The sequence below is a fragment of the Triticum urartu genome, chromosome 7A, assembly GCF_056163025.1.
Source record: "Triticum urartu cultivar PI428250 chromosome 7A, HENAU_Tu73, whole genome shotgun sequence".
NCBI lineage: Eukaryota > Viridiplantae > Streptophyta > Magnoliopsida > Poales > Poaceae > Triticum > Triticum urartu.
Window position 1 is genome coordinate 356320520 of NC_141879.1, and position 15619 is coordinate 356336138.

Here is a 15619-nt window from a genome sequence, read left to right on the forward strand (position 1 = left end):
CCATTTTGGGCTGCAACATATCATGTTGCAGACTTTTCAGACGAAGAGTAAGGTGCGCTAGGTCGTTGTCGTGCACTCAGCTATGCCGTTGGAGTTGATGGACTCACTTTATCTTCCAAGCCTTCCGTTGTTATCTTACTTAGATGACCTTAAGCCATATTTATTATAATAAGTTCTCTTTCGAGACATTCGATGTAATAAGTGTGTGATTGAACTCTGTTATAAAACCTTCAAGTACTGTGTGTGTCAGCATTACCGATCCAGGGATGACAGTTATACACAGAGATTTGACCACCTGAGGTCGGATTGCTACAGACCATCTTCATACTACGCCCCCCATGGATTGATAAACCTTAGGTCATCCACTTGAGGGAAATTTGCTACTGTCCTACAAACTACTGCACTTGGAGGCCCAACAATGTCTAAAAGAAGAAGGTTGTGTAGTAGACATCAAGCTCTTTTCTGGCACCATTGCAGGCGAGTGCTTGAAGGTATATCTTTAGATCTGGCAATCAAATCTTTTAGTTTCTTGTTTTATCACTAGTTTAGTCTATAAAAGAAAACTAAAAAAATGGAATTTAGGGTACCTCATATGCTTCATCTTTTTAATGTCTTTCTGAAAATAAGGATTCTGGTAATTGTGCCAAAGTGTTAGAAGAAGAATGTATTAAAATTTGGCACTAAATCTTTGGATGATGAGCATGATTGCAATGTTTTTAGTATGAATTCTTTGAATATCCGTGATGCTAATGCTATGCAAAGCCACAATCTTGGGGATGCTATGTTTGATGAAGATGATATTTTTTTGTCCCCCAAGTTTTGATGAGCAAATTTATTTTGATGATAGCATGCCTCCTATTTATGATGGTTATATTGATGAAAGTGGGTTTGGAATAGTGTCAACTTTAGGAAGTAATGATCCAACTATTTTGGATGGTGTTTGAATCTTATTGTGATAATTATGTAAGTGGGTTTGGAGAGGTCATGACTTTATTTAATGTTAATCCCACTATTTTGGAAGAGTGTCAACTTTGCATACATGTGGATCGTGTTAAGAATATGTTTTGTGATAGCTATATTGTTGAATTTTCTTATGATCCTACATGTAATTATTATGAGGGAGGAACATATGCTTGTAGGAATTGCAATAATATCAAGTTTCCTCTCTATGTGTTGAAAATCTTGAAGATTTGCTTGTTTTACCTTCCTATGCAAGTTGATTCTTGTTCCCACAAGTTGTTTGCTCACAAAATCCCTATTCATAGGAAGTTGGTTAGACTTAAATGTGCTAGTCATACTCTTCATGATGCTCTCTTTATGTTTCAATTCTTATCTTTTATGAGAGCATCATTGAAATCACCATGCCTAGCTAGGGGCGTTAAACGATAGCGCTTGTTGGGAGGCAACCCAATTTTATTTTTGTTCCTGTTTAGTAATAAGTAAATCATCTATCCTATGTTATGACTTTGTTTTTTATGTTTTAATTAGTGTTTGTGCCAAGTAAAGCTTTAGGATCTTCTTGGGTGATTGTTATTTGATCTTGCTGTAAAAAACAAAAATTATGCACTCACGAGAATAATCTTCATTGTATACCAGAGATCGATAAAATACCAATTCCACTTGTAGTAGATTATTAAACAATTTGCCTAATTTCTCAGGATTTTTGGATTTATAGAAGTATTCGAGACCTATAGATTACTACAGACTGTTCTGTTTTTGACAGATTCTATTTTCTATGTCTTGTTTTCTTATTTTGATGAATCTATGAGTAGTATCGGAGGGTATGAACCATAGAGAAGTTGTAATACAGTAGATATTACACCAATATGAATTTAGAATGAGTTCACAACAGTACCAAAAGTGGTGATTTATTTTCTTATACTAACGGAGCTTATGAGATTTTTTGCTGAGTTTTGTGTTGTGAAGTTTTCAAGTTTTGGGTAAAGATTCGATGGACTATGGAATAAGGAGTGGCAAGAGCCTAAGATTGGGGATTCCCAAGGCACCCCGAGGTAACATTCAAGGACAACCAAGAGCCTAAGCTTGGGGATGCCCCCGATGGCATCCCCTCTTTCGTCTTCGTTCATCGGTAACTTTACTTGAGGCTATATTTTTATTCACCACATGATATGTGTTTTGCTTGGAGCGTCATTTTATTTTATTTTGTTTTGCTTGATGTTTGAATAAATTACCAAGATCTGAAATACTTAAATATTAGAGAGTCTTCACATAGTTGCATAATTATTCGACTACTCATTGATCTTCACTTATATCTTTCGGAGTAGTTTGTCATTTGCTCTAGTGCTTCACTTATATCCTTTTAGAGCACGATGGCGGTTTTATTTTGAAGAAATAAATGAACTGTCATGATTCACTTATATTATTTTGAGTGTCCTAAACAGCATGGTAATTTGCTTTGGTTATGAAACTAGTCCTTATATGATGGGCATCCAAGATTGGTATAATAAAAACTTTCATATAAAGTGCATTGCATACTATGAGAAGTTTGATACTTGATGATTGTTTTGAGATATGAAGATGGTGATATTAGAGTCATGCTAGTTGAGTAGTTATGAATTTGTGAGATACTTGTGTTAAAGTTTATGATTCCTGTAGCACGCACGTATGGTGAACCGTTATCTGATGAAGTCGGAGCATGATTTATTTTTTGATTGTGTTCCTTATGAGTGGCGGTCGGGGACGAGCGATGGTCTTTTCCTACCAATCTATCCCCCTAGGAGCATGCGCGTAGTACTTTGTTTCGATAACTAATAGATTTTTACAATAAGTATGTGAGTTCTTTATGACTAATGTTGAGTCCAGGGATTATACGCACTCTCGTCCTTCCACCATTGCTAGCCTCTCTAGTACCGCGCAACTTTCGTCGGTACCATAAACCCATCATAGATTTTCGCACGATCATGATGTACCGCGAGCTTTGCTATTATAGTTGGATCTTATGATGTTTCTCCCCCTCTACTCTCTTGTGATGAATTGAGTTTTCCCTTTGAAGTTATCTTATAGGATTGAGTCTTTAAGGATTTGAGAACACTTGATGTATGTCTTACATGTGCTTATCTATGGTGACAATGGGATATCACATGATCCACTTGATGTATGTTTTGGTGATCAACTTGCGAGTTCCGTGACCTCGTGAACTTGTGCATAGGGGTTGGCACACATTTTCGTCTTGACCCTCCAGTAGAAACTTTGGGGCACTCTTTGAAGTTCTTTGTGTTGGTTGAATAGACGAATCTGATATTGTGTGATGCATATCGTATAATCATACCCACGGATACTTGAGGTGACATTGGAGTATCTAGGGGACATTAGGGTTTTGGTTGATTTGTGTCTTAAGGTGTTATTCTAGTACGAACTCTATGATAGATTGAACGAAAAGAATAGCTTCCTGGTATTTTACTATGGACTCTTGAATAGATCGATCAGAAAGGATAACTTTGAGGTGGTTTTGTACCCTGCAATAATCTCTTCGTTTGTTCTCCGCTATTAGTAACTTTGGAGTGACTCTTTGTTGCATGTTGAGGGATGGTTATATGATCCAATTATGTTATTATTGTTGAGAGAACTTGCACTAGTGAAAGTATGAACCCTAGGCCTTGTTTCCTAGCATTGCAATACCGTTCATGCTCACTTTTATCATTAGTTACCTTGCTGTTTTTATATTTTTCAGATTACAAAAACCTATATCTACCATCCATATTGCACTTGTATCACCATCTCTTTGCCGAACTAGTGCACCTATACAATTTACCATTGTATTGGGTGTGTTGGGGACACAAGAGACTCTTTATTATTTGGTTGCAGGGTTGTAGATTGATAAACCTTAGGTCATCCACTTGAGGGAAATTTTCTGCTGTCCTACAAACCTTTGCACTTGGAGGCCTAAAAATGTCTACAAGAAGAAGGTTGTGTAGTAGACATCTGTGAGTTGCTTCGGTTTGTGAGGGGTGTGTGTCCAAACTTTCGTCAAACAGGCCAAATTTTTTCCCACATTTTCTTGGTGGCATGACATTAAATCAAGCAAGGTTTCATGTTTTTCTGATCATTTTTTAATTTTTTGGAATTAAAATGCCATGCTACTCCATGCATGTGTGCCCATGCCTTGAGACCAATATGTTCGAAAATTCCTTCGAATTTACTGCACATGGAATTAACTCGCACACAAGTACACAAAAATATGATTTTTCAAACCGTTATGGTTAGGTGTTGCATATAGATGTAGTTCAAATTTGAATTACGGTCATTAAACAGTTAGAAAATCACTTAAATGTCTTTAAAAGGTCAAATGACCCGTGAAATTTTCAAAAAATTCACATGACAATTGTATTAGTGCATGTTACATGTAGAAAACAATTTAAAGGCCGTAAGAGGAAGCTATCTCCCATTCGTCATCAAACATGCATTGTTCCCTCTCGGAACCATGAACCTTCTAGGGAGTTGCTCCGATTTGTGAGGGGTCTATGTCCAAACTTTTGTCAAACATGCCATTTTTTTACCACATCATCTTGGTGGCATGACATTAAATCAACCAAGGTTTCATGTTTTTCTGATCATTTTTTTAATTTTTTGGAATTAAAATGCCATGTCACTCCATGCATACGTATGCATCTGTCCATGTCGTGAGACCAATATGTTTGAAAATTCCTTCTAATTTACTGCACATCGAATTAACTAGCACACAAGTACACAGATATGACTTTTCAAACCGTTTTGGTTAGGCGTTGCATGTAGGTGTAGTTCAAATTTGAATTACAGTCATTAAATGGCTAGAAAATCACTTAATTTTTTTAAAATGTCAAATGACCCCTAGAATTTTCAAAAATTTCACATTACAATTGTAGTAGTGCGAGTTAGACGTAGAAAAAAATTGAGGCTGTAAGAGGAAGCTATCTCCTATTCGTCATCAAACATGCATTGTTCCCTCTCGGAACCACGAGCCTTCTACTGAGTTGCTCCGGTTTGTGAGGGGTGTGTGTCCAAACTTTTGTCAAACATGCCAATTTTTTACCACATCATCATAGTGGCATGACATTACATCAACCAAGGTTTCATGTGTTTCTGATATTTTTTAATTTTTTGGAATTAAAATGCTATATCACTCCATGCATACATATGCATGTGTCCATGTCGTGAGACAAATATGTTTGAAAATTCGTTCTAATTTACTGCACATGGAATTAACTCGCACACAAGTACACAAATATGATTTGTCAAACCATTATGGTTAGGCGCTGCATGTAGATGTAGTTCAAATTTGAATTAAATGGCTAGAAAATCACTTAAATGTCTTTAAAATGTCAAACGACCCCTAGAATTTTCTAAAATTTCACATTATAGTTGTAGTAGTGCACGATAAACATAGAAAAAAATTGATGGCCGTAAGAGGAAGCTATCTCCCGTTCGTCATCAAACATACATTATTCCCTCTCGGAACCACGAGCCTTCTAGTGAGTTGCTCCGGTTTGTGAGGGGTGTGTGTCCAAACTTTCATCAAAGATGCCCAATTTTTTCCACATCATCTTGGTAGCATGAAATTACATCAACCAAGGTTTCATGTGTTTCTAAATTTTTTTGGAATTAAAATGTCATGTCATTCCATGCTTAATTGTGTCATAGCCTCGAGACCAATATGTTTGAAAATTCCTTCCAATTTACTGCGCATGGAATTAAATCACACACAAGAACACAAATTTGAGTTTTCAAACCGTTACAGTTAGTTGTTGCATGTACATGTAGTTCAAATTTCTATGGTAATTAAATGGCTAGAAAATCACTTAAATGTCTTAAAAGGTCAAATGACCCCTGAAATTTTCCCAAATATGACATTACAGTTGTATTAGTACTACAAAATTTCTCGTACATTTAAAACACCATCCGTTGCCACTGTACTCCAAATTTGTCTTTCACAGCTAATAAAAAATATCTACATCATCACACACACTTGTTTTCGAGGAACCATTTGTGATGAAAATATATGGGTCTATTTAAGTGTCCCTCCTTGAGATTCGCCAGCTCGTCTGCTCCAGTGCAGGCAACCACCGAATCCACGAATCCCGGCCCCCATTCCCACACCCCTTCTTGCAAAGATGACGCCGTGGAAACGCTTCGTGAAGGCCTGTACAATGGCTGCGTCGCCCCCGTGCGCTGCCGCTTGCGTCGAGAGTGCGACCGCCTACGCCGAGAGTGCCGCCGCATCCGCATTGAGCGCGCCCGCTTCCGCTGAGAGGGCGTCTGCAGCAGCCAACAAGGCAGCTGCAGCAGCCGAGACGGCTGCAATTGCGGCGGCGATGGCGGCTGCAAACGCCGAGAGCGCTCGAGCTGCCGTCCGTGCTGCTGATGTCGCCCTGGCCTAGGTCGAGGCCATCCACGCCAAGATCGAGGATGCACACGCCAAGATATTCCAGGCCACCTCGGACTCCAGCATGCAACCCATGTCTGAAAAGGCGTCGGTGGACATGGAGCACCTGCTTCCTCATGAGGTCGCCGAGCGGGAGCTGGAGATGCAGGAGGCGACGGAGATCGAGGAGCGCTGGGAGGAGGAGTTGCGCATGGCCAAGGTCGAGGTTGAGAAGAGTCTGTCCATCGAGGAATCGGCGGTGGAGTACCAACGCGAGCTCTGGCGCAGCCACTACTACGAGTATTACGACCTTGAGGGCGGCGCCGAGGAAGAGGACAAGGACGAGGACGCGGTCGACTTCAGCAGGGGGGACGCGAAGTTCACCAACGGCGGCATGTTGCCAGGACAAGTCATCGACATCTCATCTCACACCAGCGATGCATAGGCTGGCGCGGCGGCGGATTTGTTAAAATTATGCATACTTAGGCTTTGTTTTTAATGCTGGTCTTTTGTTAGAGCAATGTTTAGGTCAACTGGCTCTGTTTAATTACTAAAATTGTTCGATTTAGTAAGTGTAGTCTGTCTGCTGTATGCTCTTTTATGTGCCCAAATTAGCAAGTGATGTTAAATTATGCAATGACGTACCCGGGGAAATTTCCACCAAAATTTGAATTATCAAACTCATCCCATTCACGTAAAGCAAAAGAATCATTTGTGATGCACACAATTGTTCAAAGTGAATGGTCCGGCGACACCGCGCGCAAAGTTTCCCTCCACATTTCCAAATTTTTGGCCTACCGCGAAAATATCTACCCCCGCCCCCTTCCCCGTTCCCCACCCCCTTTTCTCCCCGACCACAAGTCACATTTCCCCTGTTTCCTCCTTCCTTCCTTCCTTCCTTGCTAAGCTATAGCCGCTTCCTCACTCTCGCCGTCTCGCATCCTACCGCCGGGGTCACCATGGTCTTCTTCAAAGACCTCTCCAGCGGTTCCTCCTCCGGCGACTACTCCTTCACCACCCGGGTATGCCTCTCTTCTCTCTCTCTCTCTCAGGCTATCACATGGAATGAAGGATTTTTACCTGACGGTTGATTTGAGCCATTTCTTCGTCTTGTAGCTCCCTAAGACCATCAATGGAAACGAATGGAGCGGGGTGGCTGAAGATCTATCTGCGCGTTGTCACCATCAATCTCCATGCATGAAGCTAGTTGCGTTTGATTCTGTGGATAGTGGGAGGAAGTTTCTGGCATGTGCACAGAAGGTTAGACCCTCTTTCGTTGTTACAAATCATTCGTTAGATGTGATTCAGACACTGTCATGGTCCCAACCCATTCATACCACACCTTCAACCAAACACATCCTAAGACAGTGTCACAATTTGTACCTAGTATCTTAAATTTTTGCCATCTCATCAACGGTGCCATTAGAAAATTATTTGGCACCGCTTCAGCACTTTGTGCAGCCAACTTTGGTCCACACATCCGAGCAGCCAAGCAGTAAAATACTAAATCTTTATGGCACGAAGGAACTAGGCATCGGAGCAACTACGTGCTCCGGAGTTCGGGTCCCATATTTTTTATGCTGCATCGGCTCGCCAGTGCAGGGCACCAGTGCGAGATGTAGCAACAGTTGTCTTTACCCCAGTTTTTGCATACATAGGGGACGACCTTAGTGCTATTAGTTCTATGTCACTAAATTTGTGCATGTACACACCTGCTAGTATCAATTTGCTGTCATCCAAACAATGTCGCTATGCTGTTGTAGTTATATTTACCTTCCTCATAAAATGTTCAATTTGTTATTTATTGTACATGAGTAAGAACTTGTAGTGTCGTTGTAGTTAATTATAGCTTCTGATGTTCCAGAATTTGGTTGTTGCCTCAGTACCAATTATTTCATTTGCACATTGATCTTTTCGAGAAGATATGTCATAATTAACATGTTTCTTCAGTTTTTCAAAACAAAGCATTGGTGATTTTCTATGTTGCTATAAACCCATTTCCCCTACAATTGTTATTGATCTAGTTTTAAATATTATAGGATGAACGGAAGTGTTCTTACTTGGAGTGGGTTGATCAAGAGTGGCCACAGTCTTTGAAGATATGCCTAGCGAAGCTCTGGAGCATGTATGAGGAAGAGAACACATGTAGTTTTAGAGAAAGTGTTTTCAACGCTGAAGCATATTTCAAGATGCGGGATAAAAAGTTGAAGCTAGAGAATGAGCTTAGATTTTTTTTAAATCAGACTTTGCCAAGATGGTGTTGGCGAAGGAGGAGGCACTTTCCTAGTTGGCCCGTGCAAAGCAGGTTATTACCGAACTGAAAGTAGAGGTGGATAAGACGAGCCTGGATGATCTCAATTAGGGAAATGAATATATTGTTCTTATCAAGTTGAACTAGCTATATGTTGTACTGTGTTGTTTTCATGTAGCTACCGTACTGTGATGTTATAATATATTTATGTGCCTGATATGAAATTGGTAAACAGCTATTCGAATTGAAATGTGAATTTGTGTAATACTGGAATTATTAATTGTAAACTAATAAACCTACTAAATGTGTCATGGACCTTTGCAAATGGTTCTTGCAGAAAAAGCGCTTGCGATGGATAGCCCAATGCCACACAATTTTCTTCATCAAATCGTGTGTGATATAGTTGATAAAAGAAAATAGTTAACCATGGCAAATAGTGTGTGACAGTTACACCTTTCACACACGAAGCTACACATAAAACTATGTGGGATGTATGTCCAAACGGAAACGTGTTCCCTGGATTGACTGTGTGGGATGTACATAAGAACGGAAATGTATTCCTTGGATTGACTGTGTGTGATATACATATGAACGGAAATGTTTTTCTAGGATTCACCGTGTGGGATGTACATACCTACAGAAATGATTTTCTCGGATTACCGTGTGGGATGTACATACCTACGGAAATGATTGGGTTTCGATGCCTCGCCCAATCGCACATGGCCCCAGCTTGGGTCTGAGGAGGGCCTATCCCCGACGATTTTTGGGTCGTGTGCGAAGGACATGCTATCACACACACTCACTTGGCGACGGTTCCAAATGCCGTCACGGAAAGGGGTTAAAAACAGTTTGTTTAGGACCGACGTGCACCAGTGATGGTCAAACTAAAGTCAAACCACATGAAAATGAAAAAAAAATCTTATTATGCCAGTAATGCAATTAGTCATGTTCTTCATGCATATTAATTTGAAAAGGATGCCCAAGAGGATATTAAAATTCATACGTTTTTTCTTTGAAAGAGACACCAAAGGAAAAAATCCTCCAGTTTTCCTTTGCTCCATTCCTTCTAACCAAATTCACGAATAGTAGTACTATAGTAAAGTTTCCAAATCCTATGTTTTCTTTCACTTTTTGTTTGAACCAGTGGCGATTCTAGTAGGCAGTCTTCAACAGGCTGAAGCCTGCCCTTGAAATATTTTATGAGCTTATATTTGGTCCAGATGAGTATCATATAATGGCTATCTTGGTAAATCGATTCAAATTGAGCTTCAAAATAGCATTAATTTTCTCCCTGTTAACTTTGTGACCACGATTCACTTATTTTTACATTTGCAACTTCTTTGAACCAAAGTATCCATGAGGGATCGACATGAATGCAGTGTAACAAAGTGATGCAACGAGTGTACAACCTCTTTGGCATAGCCTTGTCGACCTCAGCATCATTGTGTTGGACATGTAGGATGGTGATGCTGGTGTGACTGTCAGAGGCGGGGAAGAAGATCTGAGGCCTCTGGAGACGGTGCCGAGGGTACTGCTCCACTATGATGGACGGATCCGTCATTAGAGCAGCTTCGGTGAGGTGTACGACGGCGAGGCGGAAGCAAGACAAGACAGACAACGTGAATCTGAAGTGGGACTCTAATAGAATCTGCAATAGATGATGTAAAATACATCAATACATCACCAAAAAGTGCTAGATGTAAAATGCATCAGCCGCGCCACGGACGCTCCGACAGATGTTGTAAATACTGTTCACTCTGAACTTAACTGAAGAAACTGAACTTTACAGTCGAAACTAAATTTTACTATCGAAACTGATTGAACTAGTAGCAGAGCATTGCAATAGAAGTTTAGGGCATTCGAGCACTAGTAGCAGAGAAGCAGTGATCGAAATCAGCAGTCGCCCGAGCAAGGAATGCACTAGCAGAGAGCAACTCGTGCAGGAGCATTGTGAGCAAGTGCTAAAGCAGCAACTGCTATAGCTGCCGTAGGTCGTGCAACAGCAGCAGAAGCACGAGTGAGAGCAAGAGCAGAGCAGCAACATGAATGAGAGCAAGAGCGGAGCAGCAGCGCGACCGACAACAATAGAAGAGCAGAGCAGCAGCACAAATGAAAGCAAGAGCAGTGCAGCAGTGCCACCGACAACAAGAACAGAGCCGCAGCGCGAGCCAGAGCCAGAGCAGAAACAGCAACACCGCGAGCGAGAGCCGAAGCAGCAGCAGCTAGTGCTGGTGTGGAAGTCGCTGCCGAGGAAGCAACGACGTGGGGGAGAGACGCCATGGATGAAGTGGCCAGTGACGGCGCCGTCGATGGAGACCCGCCATGGCTGCTTGGTATCTAGCATCGGCAGCCCCGTGAGATCGAATAGAAGATAAATGCAGCGATGACTGCATAACCTCCATTGTGGCGCAGAGTAGGCCTCCGATTCATCAGAGGAATTGGTGAGCGTGTTGCGGTTTTGGTGGGGCAGGTCAAGACGATGTTGTGGGGATGGAGGTGGCGCGATAGATGAGGTGAACGTCAGGGCAGCTCCTTGGAGGCGGAGGACGTGGCGGCTGATCCGGCGGGACGATGAGATCGACGACGGATCCTCATCCGGTGTGGTGGATGAGGGACAGCGAGCTGTTGCTGTGGAAGATGTTGTCGGGCAAGAGTCTTCGGCTGGGCGGCGGTCGGGAGGCCGATGGAGGAGCGTGGGGTTTCGCGGGTTTTGGCGGCCTTGGTGTACGAATGGGGGGCGAAGGGGAAGGTAGGGGGAGCCATGGCTTAGGGACGCGCATGCCCGAAATGTAGGGTAAGTTACGAATGTACCCCCACCGGTTTTGACCACGCGACGCCGATGCGGCATTTCCGGCTGAGGGGTAGAAGGGGGATTTCGCATGTCTGGGCTGCGGGGCCGATTTCAGATGAGGAGGGAGTTTTCACGCGTGTCGAAATTCCAGGATAAGAAGGCGCAGCGCAGCATGGGTTGAGAGGCAGGAGTTTCACAGCAGAAGAGATAAAGATACTCGAGCTTGGAAATTTTGGGATAACAAGGCGCTGATTCCATGTTCGATAGAACAAACTTAATATATACAAAAAAATTCATACAAGACACAAGAGAGTCATGTCCCCTTTTACTATATTGCTATAAATGCCATTGAAAAAACTACAAGAAAATGTAAAAAAATCGGGAGAACAAGATTAGCATGTACAGTACCAAATCAATTCGCACTTCCCTCAACAACAACAAAAAACAAATCAATTCCCACCACAAGAAAGAGTCATGTCCCTTTTTATATGATTACAAATGCCAAGATCTCGAATTACAATTTTTGAATCCACGTTATGTTGAATTCGAACATATCATTAGGTGATATTGTGGTTTATAATGGATGTAGTCCTACATTTTTGAATCCACGCTATGCTGAATTCGAATATATCACTAGGTGAACATTTTACTCCACCCTATGAACATATATATTGTCGTCTACCAAATGGACTAAATTTGAATAGATTTTCCTTATTTGAATATGATTGCTGTCAAGTTGTACCATCATTTAAATAATATCTTGATAATAGAAAAAATGCATATAGCAGTAATCATATTTCACTATCAACTACATGTACCATACGATCTCCAATTCAAATATTTGTATCCATTTATGTTGAATTCGAATCATAATACATTGGTCTAGGTAGTGAGATGTTCAGGATAATCTAAACCATGTTTTCATATGTATAATTTTTAGCCAAATTGGTACAAGTTTTGGTATAAGTTTCTTGCAAACTAGAGATTCTCTCAACAAGCCTCGTGGTTCCGAGAGGGAACGTGTCACCTTTGTGTGCGAAACGATATACGCCGCCTCCCCCCTGATTTTCTTCACAGGGGAAACATAGAACTATATGAGTGCCCTGTTAAATTTTGGAATTATTCTGGGTTCATTTCACCTCTTTTAAACATTAATTGAGTTTCTAGACATTTAATGTGCATAATTCAAATTTGAACTACAAGTACATGCTCCGGTGCACCAAAGTTGGTTGAAAACTCACATGTGTGTCCTTGGGTGAATTTCTAGGTCCCATGCACGAAATGGGAATGAAATTCAAACATCCAGGCATCGTGACTCGGCCGAGAACATTGAGAAACTTGGTTGTTAAATTTCTTTATATCCAAAACTCACATGGAAATCATGAAACTTGGCATGGTGTCATGTCATGGCACTAACATGTTGTGGTAAAAAAATTGGCTGAATTGGAACAAGTTTTGGTATAAGCTTCTTGCAAACCGGAGCTTCTCTCGGGAAGGCTCGTGGTTTTGCGATGGAACATGTCACCTTTGTGTGTGAAACGATATACGTTGCCCCCCTTGATTTTCTTTATAGAGGCAACATAGAACTATATGAGTGTCATGTTAAATTTTGGAATTTTTTCGGGTTCATTTGGCCTTTTTATACATTAATTGAGTTTCTGGTCATTTAATGTGCATAATTCAAATTTGAACTACCATCACATGCTCCAGTGCACCAAAGTTGATTAAAAAAGAACATGTGTGTCCTCGGGTGAATTTCTAGGTCCCATGCAAGAAATGGGAATGAAATTCAAACATCTGGGTGTCGTGGTTCGGCCGAGAACATTGAGAAACTTGGTTATTAAATTCTTGTTAATCCAAAATACGCATGAAAATCATGAAACTTGGCATGGTGTGATGTCATGGCACTAACATGTTGTGGTAAAAAATTTGCTCGAATTGGAACAAGCTTTGGTATAAGCTTCTTGCAAACCGGAACTTCTCTCAAGAAGGCTCGTGGTTCTAAGAGGGAACATGTCACCTTTGTGTGTGAAACGATGTACACCGCCCCCCTTGATTTTATTTACAGAGGAAACATAGAACTATATGAGTGTTGTGTTAAATTTTGGAATTATTTTGGGTTCGTTTGGCCTTTTCTTATACATTAATTGAGTTTCTGGTCATTTAATGTTCATAATTCCAATTTGAACTACAAGCACATCCTCCAGTGCACCAAAGTTGGTTGAAAAATCACATGCGTGTCCTCGGGTAAATTTCTTGGTCCGATGCCAGAAATGGGAATGAAAATCAAACATCTAGGCGTCGTGGCTCGCCCGGAAACATTGAGAAACTTGGTTTTTTTAATTCCCGTAAATCCAAAACACACATGAAAATCATGAAACTTGGCGTGGTGTCACGACATGGCACCAACATGTTAAGGTAAATTTGATGTCCAATTTGCGAAGGCCCACACATTAACAATCAACAAAGAAATTTTGGAACAAGTGTTGTCATGTTACAATCAGAAACACAAGTATTATTGAAACCGTGGGCGTTCTACTTGCCATTTACGTGCTGCCACGCGTCCCGTTTTTTATTGGCTAGGAGGCGCCGCACGCGATAGCTATTTGAGTATGGGAGGCATGCGATCAGACACCTGCACGTGCTTATCGGGAGGAGAACCCTTTGACCTCCATCTGCCGCCCACCTCACTCCCAAGGTATCCATTAATGGCGCCCGAGCCCCTATTTAATGGCATGGATATGTCTCACTCGACTGAGATTTAAGAGAAAAAAAATAAAATTTTGCACGGATCTTGATGTAAGATCCGACAGACCTATATAGCATCTACTACGACTTACCGCAAGATTGATGAATATATAAGGATGACAGTAGATACTAATTGTCTTACATATTTAGGAAGATAATAAAAAAGCCACATGCAGCTACGCCTGAAATACACAAGGGCAAAAGAAGAAGGAAGATGCATACAATGATCTGGCTAGCTGCTCTCTACTTTCTTGATGCGCTGCAGGTCGCGGAGACTAGTTCTCACGACGAGCAGCGATGATATCTTTCATTAGTTTCATGTCCTTAATATGCTGCTTTGCAGCATCCACGGATTCCTCCACTAGCCTTTCGCGCTCGATGCGGAGGATGGCATTCTCGTTCATAAGTTTCTTGACGACGACACCCATCCTCTTCAACAAGGCAGCAATCTCCTCCGCCTACTTCACCCTTCCGGCGATCTTTGCCCTCAACAGCTCGTGCTTGGTGCGGAGCTTCGCCTTGTCCTCCCCAAGTTCCCGGATGATGGCGGTAGAATTTTCAAATGAGGCATTCATCTCGTCCTATAGCTTCATCCGGTTGAAGATCCGACACATCAGGCCATCGAGCATAGCGCGCATGCGCCTGTGAGAGTCCTCCCCTATCGGCGAGACATTTTCCCAGGCCGTCGCTGTGCGGGAGGACCTCCCAGCTGCATTCGCGGCGCGGTGGGACATCTTTGCTGCTTCCGCAACACAGCCGGACCAGTATGCTGCATCGACGGCGCGACGGGACCGCTATGATGCTTCAGCGGTGCGGCGGGACCTATGTGCTGCTACGGCGGCGGGGCGGGATGTGTTGGCTGCTACGGCGGCGAGGCAGGACATCTCTCATGCTTCCGTTTCCATGCTCGCTGATACGTCCATTTTGCATCATGCTTTTACATTGATATTTATTGCATTATGGGCTGTTATTACACCTTATATCACAATACTTATGCCTATTCTCTCTTATTTTACAAGGTTTACATGAAGAGGGAGAATGCCGGCAGCTGGAATTCTGGGCTAGAAGAGGAGCAAATATTGGAGACCTATTATGCACATCTCCAAAAGTCCTGAAATTTGACGGGAGCACGTTTCAAAATATATAAAAAATATTGGGCGAAAGAAGTACCAGAGGGGGGCCACCCACCATCCACGAGGGTGGGTGGCGCGCCCTACCCCCCTGGGCGCGCCTTCCAGCCACGTGGGCCCCCTGAGATCCCTCTGATGCCCATCTTTGGCTATATGGAGTCTTTCGTCCTGGAAAAAAAATCAGAGGCAAGCTTACGAGATGAAACTCCGCCGCCACGAGGCGGAACCTTGGCGGAACCAATCTAGGGCCCCGGCGGAGCTATTCTGCCGGGGAAACATCCCTGTGGGAGGGGGTAATCATCACCATCGTCATCACCATCGATCCTCTTATCGGGAGGGGG